The sequence below is a fragment of the Sciurus vulgaris genome (assembly GCF_902686455.1).
Source record: "Sciurus vulgaris genome assembly, chromosome: 2".
NCBI classification, from domain to species: domain Eukaryota; kingdom Metazoa; phylum Chordata; class Mammalia; order Rodentia; family Sciuridae; genus Sciurus; species Sciurus vulgaris.
Window position 1 is genome coordinate 164,897,638 of NC_136462.1, and position 14,698 is coordinate 164,912,335.

Genomic DNA, 14,698 nt, shown 5'->3' on the forward strand with positions numbered 1-14,698 from the left:
TTCTCCAATATGCTAGCCTGGGCTTGGCTTGGCATGACAAAAGAATTCAGATACCAGTGTGCAAGTATTCTTTAAACCTCTGTTTTGGTCATGCTTTTTGTAGTCAAAGCAAGTCACATAAAAAAGTCCAAAGTTATTGTGAGAAAGCAATAAACAAGAACATACACAGGAAAGTATGATTATTTGCAGTCTTTTTGACCCAACTTACTAAACATGTTCTTAGTAAGATTTTCTGCATCCTAGGTTCCAGTATTAGTTTGATTTCAGTTTTGTCGGATGTGAAACATTTATTTGAGACATATTTTTATTTTATAGAAACTTTATTGGGTTAAGTTCTTTTTTCAAATGTCACTTCAGTAATTATCTTCCACTAGATCTAAAAGATACCCTGGATTTATTCTCATCAATTTTTTGAAGGCTTACTGAAGAAATATAACATAAAATTGCCTGTGGGAAACAGGAAGATAACATAAGAGAGTGAGACCAGCTTGGTTTAAAAACAAACAAAATGTACTGTGGTATAAAGTGGAAAGCAAAAATTGCCATATCCAAAGGGTGTAGCCTCAATTTATGTGTCCTATGAGGATGTAGGTTTTGTGTTTCCAGACCTCCTTGTTTTTCAAGAAAAGTAGGAAATACAAGTTTTAATATGAAGTCTCTTAATTTTAAATACTAAAATTTGAATTTTTAAATGCAGTATTTTTTTTTCAATGCCAGGAATCCAATCCAGAGCCTTGTGCATGCTAGACAAATCTCCCCCACTGAGCTATAGCTCTAGCCCCTGAATACAATTTTAAAAACAACAATAATGATAGTTTTCAAGCTAAAAAATATATATTTGATCTGAATTCAAGCAATAACAATTTATGATTTCTTCTTTAATGAATCCCAATCAGCGTACCATCCAAGGTATTTTACTGCTTGGTTTAAACCTAGATAGTTCCTGTCTTATCTGCCGCCAACTCTCCAATTTGTGGTGCTCTCCATATTCTCATCATGTATGCATTCTTACTTTACTTTAACAAATACTAAAATCCTGCCCTTATGACTTTGGAATGCACTTTGCCTTAAAACCCTCATCCCAATCTACAGCCCACCCTCTGGTTCTCTTACTGATTCTTTAAAACTCCACTTTGCATGTCTCTACTTTCATAAAACTTTAGATCAATGCAATTTCTCCCACTCTGAACCCCAAGCACTCTTTCTCATGGTATTTGTCATATTCTTCTTGGTACTGAAGTCATCTGTGTATACTCTGTCATTACTCTTCCAGAATGCAGATGCATATCTTGGTTGGACTTTGTGTTTCATGCACTTTTTAACAATGCTATCATGCCTGGAATGCCTCACTGCACAGGTGAGGTCACACCCAAAAATGAGCTTTTTTAAGAAATTTTTTCTTTTTAGATATACATAAGAGTAGAGTATATTTTGACATATCATATATACATGGAGAATAAAACTTATTCTAATTAGCATCACATTCTTATGGTTGTACATGATGTGGAGATTCATTATGGTGTATTCCTATAAGTACAAAGGAAATTTATGTCTGATTCATTTTATTGTCTTTCCTATTCCAAATATGAGCTCTTTAACTGAAGGTTTCCTTCACTTTTTTGTCAAGGTTAGTTTGGAGCCCAAGATGAAAAGAATAGGGATCTGCTGCTAAGATTTTTCATCCAAGAAAGCTCTGTGAAAGGTGGAATTCAGAAGAGGGTTTTAAGCCAATTAAATAAGTATACTGCAAAACTGGAATAGCATAGCAAGGATTTCAGAGAGAGAGAATACACAAGAACATAAGGAAGTTCACTGTATCTTCAAATAACAATGGAACCATATATACTTCCTAATTCTAACCTCTTTCCTTATAAAAAAAAAAGTCAAATTTTTACATATCCATTTTATATGTCCTGTTTCTTTATAGTAATACTTTGAATTCTTGTAACTACCCTAAGGCACTTAAGGAAATTGAGGGACAGGAAGATGAAGTAACTAACTTGCCCAAGGTCTTAAAACTGAGAGGTAAGATTTGAGCCTTGGAAGTCTGGTTCCAAAACCTATGTGCTTAACTACTGTGTTAAAATTTAGCCTAGTATGATTTAAAAGATTAGTTCTTTAAATAAAGACATACTTCATTCATAGAGGATTTCTTTTTTTTTTTAACATGACTATCAAGATGTTTGGGGTGGGAGCTTAAGCATTAAAAATGTATATTTTAACCTACTATAATAACCTCCTAAAAATCCAATTCAATTTAAAAAAATATGACTATACTTTATGAATCTTTACCTAAACCTTATATAAAAATTAAGCAACATAATGCCTGAAGTAATCTTCTGTAAAAAAATCAATTAAGTTCATAAGGTTTTACTCTAAAATAAAAGGAGAATCAAATTAACATAGTAATAAACAGAAAGGACAAATTTCTGCCCTTCTGGTTAAATGTATAAAATCCCAATTTATTGCAATTTGGTATTTTGCCATTTCACAAAAATGTACTGATTTTCAAAACTACATTTCATATATACAGTGAACATTTCTGTAAGATGTCTGGGGTATAGTACAAATACCTAATTGATTAACAAATATACCAGGATCTAGCAGAGAGGCATATATATATATATATATATATATATATATATATATTTTATAAAAGCACAATAAATAAGAATTGATTGACCAATTGACTATGAAATGTGTTTATGTTTAAGATGACCTGGTTTGTTCCTCGGGAGTCTGAATTCACATACTAACGCACATGATAATGGAGTTCTCTACAGTAACGTATACAAGCTATAAAACTAACTCATCAGTGTAACTTAAATGACAAGTTGAACCTAAGTACCTGTAGTAGATACCTAAGTACAACAGAATAAGGAATTATAAATGCAAAATTGGTAAAAAGAAACAAAGACACTTTCAAACTCTATAGGTGAAGAAACCAGAGTCATGAAAGGTTCTGTTATTTGTCCAAGGTAATAGAATTAGTTGGTAGCAGTCCAGTATCCTTTCCCTCCATAATGACAAGTCACACATTTTGCATGTTATTCCAGAGTTTAATGTTATTTAAAGAAATATCTCTGTTACAACTATATATGTACCTGCATTATTCCTCTTCTAAAAGTCAGTAAAGGATGGTTGCAACAAGCACAGATTGTATAATAATTATGCCTATATTTTAATCCTAGGTATGTCACTGACTAGTCATGTGCTATTTGTCAAATTTAACTTCTCCAGGTCTGTTTCCTTACTTATAAAATAGAAATAGTACCTATGTCAAAGGGTTGTTGTGAGAATTACATGGACTATGACATAGTAAAGCATGTGAAATAGTGCCCTACACATAGTGAAAAAAACAAAAACAGTAAATGTAAGCAGGCTGGAGGAAGAGAAGTATCACCAATCTAAGTTTGGACAGAATCGCTTCTTTGTACCATATAGGCCATCCAGCACGATAATTTAAGAACACGTTACTTGACAAAAAAATACTGATTATGCTCAAATATCCCTCTCCTACCAGGTAACCCAAATGTGACTCCATCAATCAGTAGAGTTAGAGAAGAAAATCTCTCATGTGAAGCTCAGAAGACAGTAAAATATAGATAAGCAACAGGACCAAAGCACTCATATGCTGTGGCTCCCCATCTACCAACACATTCAGAACCTGGTGCAGCCATCTTGAATTATCCCTGAAGTGAAAGCTGGCATCTTTGGGTGGGGCAGCTCCTGTACTGAGATGCCTGCTGGAGACTAGTTCATTGTCAGGTACCTCTCATGCATCAGGCTACTGAAGACTGAGAAGTTTAAATAGTATATGACTTTTATATTGTAGATTTTTTTCTTTCTTTTTAAATTTAAATTTTTTATTTTATTTTTCTCACTCTATTTTCCTTTTATTTACATGTTTCCTCAGAGTCTCTTTCTCCCTTTTCTCATGCTAACAACCAATTTCTTTTGATTCCACCTTCACTCTACCTATGATCTAATACCTCTATATACTCACTTCTTATCCCATTGACATTATATCCTACACCCCTCTCCAAACCTCTTTGTCCACCATTAGAAATTGTAGACCTCATGCAAAACTGTTGATTATACTGTAGATAATAATCGAACTCATCCTCTCTGTTATTACAATAATACTGTTAATGTCTTCATAGGGGCTATTTGGTTTACGGCTGCATATTGTCTGCACTGAGTGCTGCTAATATTGATGTCCCCCTTAAAGGTGAGGTATTGGAAACCTGTAAGGTCACTATAAGCTTCTACCTCAGATTCACATTGCTAGAGGGGAAGAAACATGAACGACATGAAAAACAAGGGAAGAAAGTGTCCCAAACAAACCTAGATGCTACATTAATAGAATCCAATGACAGCAAGGTAGAAGAAATGCCAGAAAAGGAGTTCAGAATATACATAATTAAAATGATGCACGAGCAAAGGATGAGATGAGAAAGTAAATGCAGGCAAAAAATGATCATTCCAATAAACAGTTAAAAGAGCAAATGCAGGAAGCAAAAGATCATTTCAATAAAGAGAGATTCTGGAAAACAAAAACAGAAATCCTTGAAGTGAAGGAATCAATAAACCAAATTAAAAACTCAATACAAAAACATCACCAACAGACTAGATCACTTGGAAGACAGAACCTCAGACAATGAAGACAAAATATTTAGTCTTGAAAATATAGTTGACCAAACAGAGAAGATGGTAAGAAATCATGAACGGAACCTCCAAGAATTATGGGATATCCTGACAAGACCAAATTTAAGAATTATCGAGATTGACGAAGGCACAGAGATACAAACCAAAGGAATGAACAACCTATTCAATGAAATAATATCATAAATTCCCAAATCTGAAGAATGAAATGGAAAATCAAATACAAGAGGCTTACAGAACACCAAATGCACAAAATTACAACAGACCCACGCCAAGGCACATTATAATGAAAACACCTAACATCCAAAATAAAGATAGGATTTCAAAGGCTGCAAGAGAAAAGCATCAGATTACACATAGGGGGAAACCATATGGATATCAGCAAATTTCTCAGCCCAGACTCTAAAAGCTAGAAGGGCCTGGAACAACATCTTTCAAGGTCTGAAAGAACATGGTTGCCAACCAAGAATCTTATACCCAGCAAAACTAACCTTCAGATTTCATAAGGAAATAATATCCTTCCATGATAAACAAAAGTTAAAAGAATTTAAAAATAGAAAGCCTGTGCTACTGAACAGTCTCAGCAAAATATTCCATAAGGAGGAACTGAAAAACAACAATGTGACTCAGCAAAGGGAGGAACTACCCTAAAGGAAAAGTCAGTCAAAGGAGAAACTAAGTCAACTTAAAAACCAACAATAGGCCAAAATGACCAGGAATACAAATCATATCTCAATAATAACTCTGAATGTTAATGGCCTAAACTCATTAATCAAAAGATATAGACTGGGAGATTGGATTTTTTAAAAAGTTCCAACAATATGCTGCCTTCAAGAGACTCATCTCATAGAAAAAAACATCCCTAAAGGTGAAAGGATGGGAAAAAACATACCACACACAGAGACTCAGTTAAAAAAAAAAAAAAAAAGGGGGGGTATATTAAAGGTGACTTTAATATACCTCTCTCACCATTGGACAGATCTTCCAAACAAAAATTGAATGAAGAAACCATAGAACTCAATAACACAATCAATAATTTAGACTTAACAGACATATATAGAATATTCCATCCATCAAGGAGCAAATACACTTTCTTCAGCAGCACATGGATCCTTCTCTAAAATAGACCATGTTATGCCACAAAGAAGCCCTTAGAAAATACAAAAAATAGAGATACCACCTTGTATTCTATTAGATCATAATGGAATGAAATTAGAAATCAATGATAAAATAAAAAACAGAAACTACTTCAACATCTGGAGACTAAATAATACGCTATTGAATGAAACAGGATAACAGAAGACATCAGGGGAAGATAAAAAAATTCTTAGAGGTAAATGAGAACAATGACACAACGTATCAAAATCTCTGGGACACTTGGAAAGCAGTACCAAGAGGAAAATTCATTGCACATTCAATAAAAGAATAAAAAGTCAACAAATAAAATGACCTAACATTACATCTCAAAGCCCTAGAGAAAGAAGAGCAGAAGGACACCAAAAGTAGTAGAAGACAGGAAATAATTAAAATCAGAGCTGAAATCAATGAAATTGAAACAAAAGAAACAATTCAAAAAATTGACAAAACAAAAAGTTGGGTCTTTGAAAGAGTAAACCAAATAGATAAACCCTTAGCCACACTAAGGAAGAGGAGAGAGAAAACTCAAATTACTAAAATTCATGATGAAAAAGGAAATATCACGACAGACACTATTGAAATACAAAACATAATTAGAATTTTGAAAATTTGTATTCCAACAAAATAGAAAATCTCAAAGACATCGGCAGGTTTCTAGAGACATATGATCCACCCAATCTGAATCCAGAGGACATACACAATTTAAATAGGTCAATTTCAAGCAATGAAATAGAAGAAGCCATCAAAAGTCTGCCAACCAAGAAAAGTCTGGGACCAGATGGGTTCTCAACTGAGTTCTATAAGACCTTCAAAGAAGAACTAATACCAATACTCCTCAAAGTATTTCATGAAATAGAAGAGGAGGGAACCCTTCCAAACTTATTCTATGAAGCTAATATCACCCTGATACAAACACCAGACAAAGACACATTGAGGCAAGAACACTTCAGACCCATATCCCTAATGAACATAGATGCAAATATTCTTAACAGAATTTTAGCAAACCACATACAAAAACATATTTAAAAGATAGTACACCATGATCAAGCATAATCATCACATCAATAGACTTAAGGTTAAGAATCATATGATTTTTTTCAATAGATGCAGAGACAGTGATGAAATATTAATGGTCCTGGGTGCTATCATTAAGAGTATGCATGTAAATTAAAATGGACCAAAGACAGAACACTGGAGAACACCTTTATTTGTATTTTTTTTTTTTTCTTGTGGTGCTGGGGATTGAACCTAAGGTCTTGCACTCTACCAACCAAGCTATATGCCCAGCCCAACCTTTATTTGTAAGGCAAAGGGAAAGAAGATAAAAAAAGACACAATGAAAAATATTTGGAAAGAAACTAGTGGAAGCCTATGGAGGAGGAATTTTAATTAAGAAAAAAAAGGGGGTGGGGGATCAGCCACTTCAAATGTTACAGAATGAAAATATACTACGGGATGTAACAATTGTCGTCACTGGTGACCTTATGACCTTAGCAAGAACAGTTTTAATAAATCCAAAACAAGGATGTGCCCACAACTGAGCTTAGACCTTTAATGCTTTACAAGGTGACACAGAAGTAAGAAGGAAAGAACCTGTGTCCTTAAGTGGCCACCTGAATTAATTGACCTGAAACATTCCCCTAAAAAGTAAAGCAATCACTTTAAAGGAGGTTAACCTTCTTTTAAAAATTATTTTATTCATACATTATAATTATACATAACAGTGGGATTCATTATGCCATATTCATACATGCATATAACATTCTTTGATCAATCTCATTCCCCAGTATCTTCCCTTTCCTTCTCCTCCTCCCTCCCCTGATTTGCTTGATCTGTTTGACTATTCTCTAAAACATGGAATCATTGGTAGGTCTCTCTGTTACAACAGCCTAACCCTTCCCTAATTTACCAATCCAACAAATGGATATAGTATAATTTGTCTAATAAATTCCCATATGAAGCCAGGCACAGTGGTGTACACCTGTAATCACAATGGCTCAGGAGACTGAAGCAGGAGGACCACAAGTTCAAAGCCAGCCTCAACAACTTAGCAAGGCCATAAGCAACTCAGTGAGACCCTTGTCTCTAAAAACAAAATATAAAAAGGGCTGGGGGTGTGGCTCAGAGGCTAAGTGCCCCTGGGTTCAACCCCTGTACCAAAAAATAAATTAATTAATTCCTTTTTGAGAACCCTTTGGTTCATTTCCCATTCTTATCACTAAAAATAACATTATATTATGAAGACCTTTATAAATAAATCTCTATTTTTGGGGTTTCAACTCCTAAAGTAGAATTATTAAGTCATACACAGACTTTTGATGCAGACTGCAAGATTAAACTGCTTATTTACATATAAATGAGAGGAAAAAAAAACAAACATGTCTTAAGACAGGCACGGAAGTTATTATATGCTAAAGTGACTATAGAAAGGATAAGGCCTGAAACTGAATTACAAAAATCATATTTCATTAGGTTTCCTATCTTCCTTAACTCTTCAATTAGTCATCTTTGATTCCTCTAATTTTAAAAATTTTCAGTTTTAGTAGTCTAATTTTCAGTTTTACTAGTAAAATTTTCAGTTTTACTAGTCTCACAATCCTACCAATTCTACTCTTAAAATATCTCAAATTCATTCTCACCTCTTGACACTCAGTCCAACTCCCCCAGTGTATTAAGCATTAAAATAACACCAAAAGATAAAAATCCCTAACCCTAACCTGTCTTTATCAGTCTTCCTTACCACTTAACCATCACCCTCACAAACTTTATTCTAACTGCATTGTCATTTACTTTCAACCCCTTGACAAACTCGTATTTTAAGGGGTAGTACAAATATAAGATGGTTTGTGAACTCTCCACTACTCAAAATAATGTCTTCATTCACTGCGTATACAGCTTACTTGTTTTATAAATGATTCTCAACCATTCATATCATTTAGGTCCACGTCTTTTCCTCATTGACTCCTTGTGGATTCCTACCACAATGACTGACACATGATAAATACTCATTTACTAAAGGAAGTGAAGGAAGACTGGAGGGAGCACTGTGGGAAAGGAGAGAGTAAACAAAGACTAAACAGTCAAGATTAATCACTTAAAATATTTTGTTGACCTATAATAGAAAAACTCATATCTAATGTAAGTTTCCATGCAGAAATGGTAATGACTTAGACAAATTTTAATTTCCTGCTTCAAAAATCACTAACCATCAAATCAAATCATTAATTTTTTATCCTTAATTTTTTTTTTTTTTTTTTTTTTTTGGTACTGGTAATTGAACCCAGCAGTGCTTAACCACTGAGCCACATCCCCTTTTTTATTTCAAGAGCTAAGTTGCTGAGGCTGGCTTCAAACTTGGCAATCCTCCTGCCTCGGTCTCCCAAGCCTCTGGGATTACAGTGGGCCCCACTGTTCTTTCATCTTTATGATAGTTTCATCAAGTGGATTCCACAGAACCAAGCAAAATCTTTTGGAAGAGGGTTCAAGAAATCTTACATTTAGCAAGTTTTAAAGTGATTCTTAAACATACTAAATTTAGAGAACTGCTATTCTAAATTATTATTTTGTATATAAAATCACTGACATAATCTTAAATAACATTGAAAGCCCTACAAACTTATAAATTATGTGTCTTCTTGAACTTCTCTACATTATCACAATCATAAGATATATAACCCCCAGCTGTTTAAGATGCTAACAATACTTAATTTCATAACAGCTATAACACAAGTCAATATTTTAGAGGTAATAAAATAGGTAGAATTTAAGAAAGATTATGAAATCTCCAACTCTAGGATCTTTAGGGAAAAGTGAAATCATAAACAATTGTACAACCACCAATCTGCACTAGATGTGCTAGTCTGAAGGAGAAAAAAATTAACAAAAGACACTCTTTAAAAATGTTTTATTTCTTACTTTTCATTGGCAAAATTGTTTTAAGGATTATTTAGTAACCCTTTCATACACTGACATGCAATTTTAAAAAGAAACAGCAAATTCACTCAACTAATAACAAACTGAAATTGTAAGAAATTTTCAGCAGTAGACTTTACAAGAAATATCTTTTAGTGAAATATTTCAAATGATGTAATCAATAGTGTGCCTACATACCAAACTATCAAAAGTACACTTAAAAGGAAAATCAGCTTATTTTGCAACAATCTTTGGTGTGAGGATGCATAATATTCATTGTTCTGAGGTATGTATATAAATGATTAGGTACAATAAGCAATGTGACAACATTAAGGTAAATGAAGCATGTAAAATATTCTTTCTTTAGTGCATAAGAATTACAAATGATGACAATATTCTCATGACTATATTAAGATAACAGATACTTAAGGACATAAAACTTGAATATTTAATATTCTGTCAACCAATTCAAATATTAGAATTAATGAAACAAAGGTTATAAACACTGAATTCATAAACTGGCCAAGAAACACAAAAGATCAACGAATATAGAACTCCATGCACAGCCTAAAACACTGGTTTTTAAAAAGGGTGAAGTCAATCTATAAATAAGTCACAATAACCCAAGAAGGAAAATACCATGGCATATAAGTAAGTATCTGATTGGCAGTGGGCACTAAAGCCATTAACAAGCTTCTTCTTCTGACCATATATATGATTAGACTTCCCCCATCCTCCCACGCAAGTCTCAAAATGCTTCCACTCTGCATTTCCTGGAACTTTTGCTCTGAGATCAGAAATTGTGCATATATCCTCAGTCTCTTCTCTCAAGTGTTTCCTCAGCTGTCTCTTAAGGATACAATTCATTTTAAATGGCAGTCTTTTTTTTTTAAACTTTCAGCATATATTTTGTACTTCCACATCCAAAACATTTCTGTCTTTTCTTCCTCTGACCTAAAGAAATTTGTTTTCCCTTCTTTCCCTCTTTGCAAAGTAAGAAACACAGACATGTAGATGGTGAAGTGGCTTGGACTAGAGATGAAAGAAACCCTTATCAGATGGTTGAAGATCAAGATAAAAGGAATCATCAGGGTCTTTAGACAAAATTGTAGAAAAGAACCACCTACCAACTGTAAACTGAGTTGTTACACGAGAGAGAACTTCTCCTTTGAGGTCCTGTATTTATGGGTCTTTTTGTTACAGCAATCAAATATATACCACAAACTATGGTTTCCACTACACTTGGAATCAAGTCTGATTCTCTTATAGCGAGTCAGGCCCTACAGGGTCTTCCCAGTCTTCTTTCTCCCTTTCAATAGCTTTGCTCTAACCAAACTGAAAGCCAGTTTAAGATGATTTTACCTAGATTTTCATATGGTTGGATCTATTATCAAGCTTTCAGTTCTTAGCCAAATGTTACCCCCTCAGAAAAAAAGTTCTGTTACTATTCTAAAGTAGTCCCTTCTCCTCATTCTAGCATATTATATATCACATCCATTTTCTCTTTTTAACAGTCCAAAATTATTTGTTCATTTGTCTGTTCTAGCTAAAACACAAGTATTTTGAAAACAAAAAATCTTATCTGTTTTATTCATGATTATACTTCAAATACCTGACACAAAGTTCAGTATGTTAAATAAATGTTTTTCTAAAAGATGAAGTTCTCTATCTCATCAAGGCATCATCTACCCCAACCTGGGCCACTCTTCACACAGCTCTATGACCCTTCCTATTCCTCAAGTCTCTGCTTCAATGTCACTGCTTCAAAAAGATTTCCCTAACATATATCCTTAGTCCCAACTGCAGCCCATCATTTTCTATCACTTCACCCTAGTCACTCCCTTCATATTTTAAAAATATCTTGTTATCTACATATCTATTGACCATCTGCCCCCAAAAGTGTAAAGCTTGATCACATCAGTAGCCTCATTTGTCATTTTCACTCCCAGTCTTATTTGCCTAGAATAGTGTCTGGTACTTAGTAGATGCTCAATAAATTTTTGAATGAGCAAGTTAATGATGGTAAATATGTTTACAAAATAGAGTGCAGGGGCTGGGGATATAGCTCAGTAGGTAGAGTGCTTGCCTTATAAGCACAAGGCCCTGAGTTCAATCCCCAATACCAAAAAAAAAAAACAGAGTGTAAGTCTGTGATTAACTTGTGATGTTAACAAAATGCAAAAAATAAAAAAAAAACCTTTAAAATAACATTTGCCCTGAATCATGAACTACATCCAATAAAAAGGTAAGAGAAAGAACAACAGGGAAATTAAATTGTTTCACCCTAAATTGGGGAAATTTTTTTAAATTAACTTATTCTTGGTACTTAAATAATAAAAACATAGGCTCAAATATTTGGAAAAGTTTAAAGACGATTTTGAACAGAATAAAAAATAAATTTAACCCCCATACATACACACACACACACAGATAGAGAGAATCCTGCATAACAATAGCAATAAGGCATAAAAAACTAAATCCAAAAAAAGTTATATTATGAATGAAAATAAGTCAAATTTCCCTAGTAAAGTCAAATTTAAAAAAAGAAAGACTCTCAAAAGGGTGAAAATGCTTTAAGGGAAAAATAATAAAAACGTTTTAAAGGAGGTAAAGATATAGCCGGCAAATGAAAACAGAAACAAAGTCTGAACAGAATTCAAGGTGGAGAAAAAAGAGATTTGTGGGAAATTTTTGGTGTTTGTTTTAAATGTACCCTGTAAAATACAGGAGGTCAGAAAAGAGGTAGGATTCGATATAAGAAAACAGAGGAGAATGACTAGCAAAGGATATTTTTTGACATCTTCAATAAGTGATAAAATTGTAGATAAACTGTAATGAATTTCAACTGTTTAGATATTGATAATTTCTTCACACTATACACACATTTTGTTTCCTCTCATTTGAGTTTAAACTGTAGCATACATGCAAAAGAATTCACGAATCAAAATTATGCAACTCAGTGAATTATCATAGTCAGTATACCCATGTAATCACCACTTAATAGAACATTACTAAACATAGAAATCCCCCCATACCACATCTTAATCAGGACACTTTCCTTCCTGTCACAAAATTAAGTACTATCCTGAGATCTAATTCCTAGTTTTGCCAGTTTTTGAATTTTGTACATTCACATACTATATGTTCTTTTGTGCCTGATTTATTTTGAAAAACAGTGTTTTTTGCAATTTATCTTTGTTATTGCATGGGGCTGTAATATGTGCATTTTCATTGGTAATATCATAATCCATTTATTCAGTACTGATGAACATTTGTTTCCAGGTTTTTACTACTTTGAACAAAACTACTTGTCTTTTAGTGGAATTCCTGCATAAATTCCCATGGAAATTGCTGGATATTATGAACGTATGCTTGCACATCTGTGTACATACATGCATGCATATACACACACACACACAGCTTTATTAGATAACTACCAGCTTTTGAAAGTAATTTTTCCAATTTATACTCCTACCTGCAGCAAAAGTTTCATTGTTCTTTTTTAAAATCTTTATTTTTCAGTGTAGGAAATTTTGCATGCTGAGAAAATACAATTAAGCTCCATCCCCAGCCCTACCATTCATAATTTGGTGTCACTTAAGTATTGCTCATCTGTTTAACTTTAGTCATTCAGGTGAAGGTTGTAATGTTATCTCATTATGATTTTAATTAGCATTTCCCTGGTGAATAATATAGCTTTTCATATATTTATGGACCATCTGACTATCCTCTTTTGTGAAATGCCTGTTCAAGTCTCCTTCCCATTTCTTCCTGTTGGGATGTCTGTCCTTTTCAAAATGATTTATAAGAGTTTAGATAATACAGACACAAGCCATTTGCCAAGTATATGCATTACAAGTATCCCATTTTGTTTGCTTTTATCTCTTTCATTTTTATTTTGTTTTTGTTTTTGTTTGTTTGTTTTTGTTTTTCATGGTGCTAGGGATTGAACCCAGGGCCTTGTGCATGTGAGGCAAGCACTCTACCAACTGAGTTATATCCCCAGCACTCATTGTTATCTTTGATGACAGAAAGTTCTTAATTTGTCAATGTTCAAAGTTTTAAATCCTTTCCTTTATACCACTAAGTTTTCTCTGCTTAAGAAATACTTTCATACTACAAGATAATCTCTCATCCTCTAGAGGCTTCATTATTTTACTTTTAACATTTAGATCTTCAATCAGTGGTGCATGCTGGAAAATGGGGATCAAGTTGCATTATTTTTTCCATTTGCATATCCAAATAACCAACATTTATTGAAAAGATTATTTTTAATTGATGAAATATAAAATCCTCTACATCAATAATTTTAAAGATTCAAATAATATAGCCCTTAAACATGTTAGAAACAATGAGAAAAATGACAAACACAACAACATTGTAAAGCTTTAATTCTCATAAGTACATGGTAGTTGTAGCAGTCAAAAAATGGAGGGTATCAGGATAATACATGTAATAATGTGCATATATATACACATATACACACACATACACATATAGCACTGTATACTTGACAGAGGTCTCACCTTATTTCTCAGTGCATGGGGAACATTTTAAATACTGATCTTGTATGTCTCATAAGAAAATATTTCAGTAAATTCTCAAAAAAGAAAAAATACATGTCTTATTCTCTAATCACATCATTGTAAAGATAAAAATTAACAACTGTATTTTAAACGTATCCACAATTTCATAATTTAAGATGCCCTCCTAACTTTTAAACCAATAAGGAAATCACAGCTACTAAATTTTATTGAAACACAGTATATATTAAATCATATGGCATTTAGTTAAAACTGTAAGAAGCAAATTTAGAATAATAAAGCTTTCACAAGAAGAAAAATAAATTGGAACATTAAATTGTCACCAAGACAACCTGAAGACACAAAAAGTAATTTTTTTTCAGTTACAGAATAGAAAATAAATTCCAGTGCAAGAAAACCAATAAAATACACACACCTCCAATCTTATTAAATATCTAAAA

At 33.2% G+C, this 14,698-nt stretch overlaps 1 protein-coding gene across 8 annotated transcripts in view; it reads right to left on the bottom strand.

The window, feature by feature from the left end:
* Positions 1-14,698, bottom strand: part of MACROD2 (mono-ADP ribosylhydrolase 2) — a 2,108,743-nt gene that overhangs the window by 2,028,641 nt on the left and 65,404 nt on the right. The window lies entirely within an intron of this gene.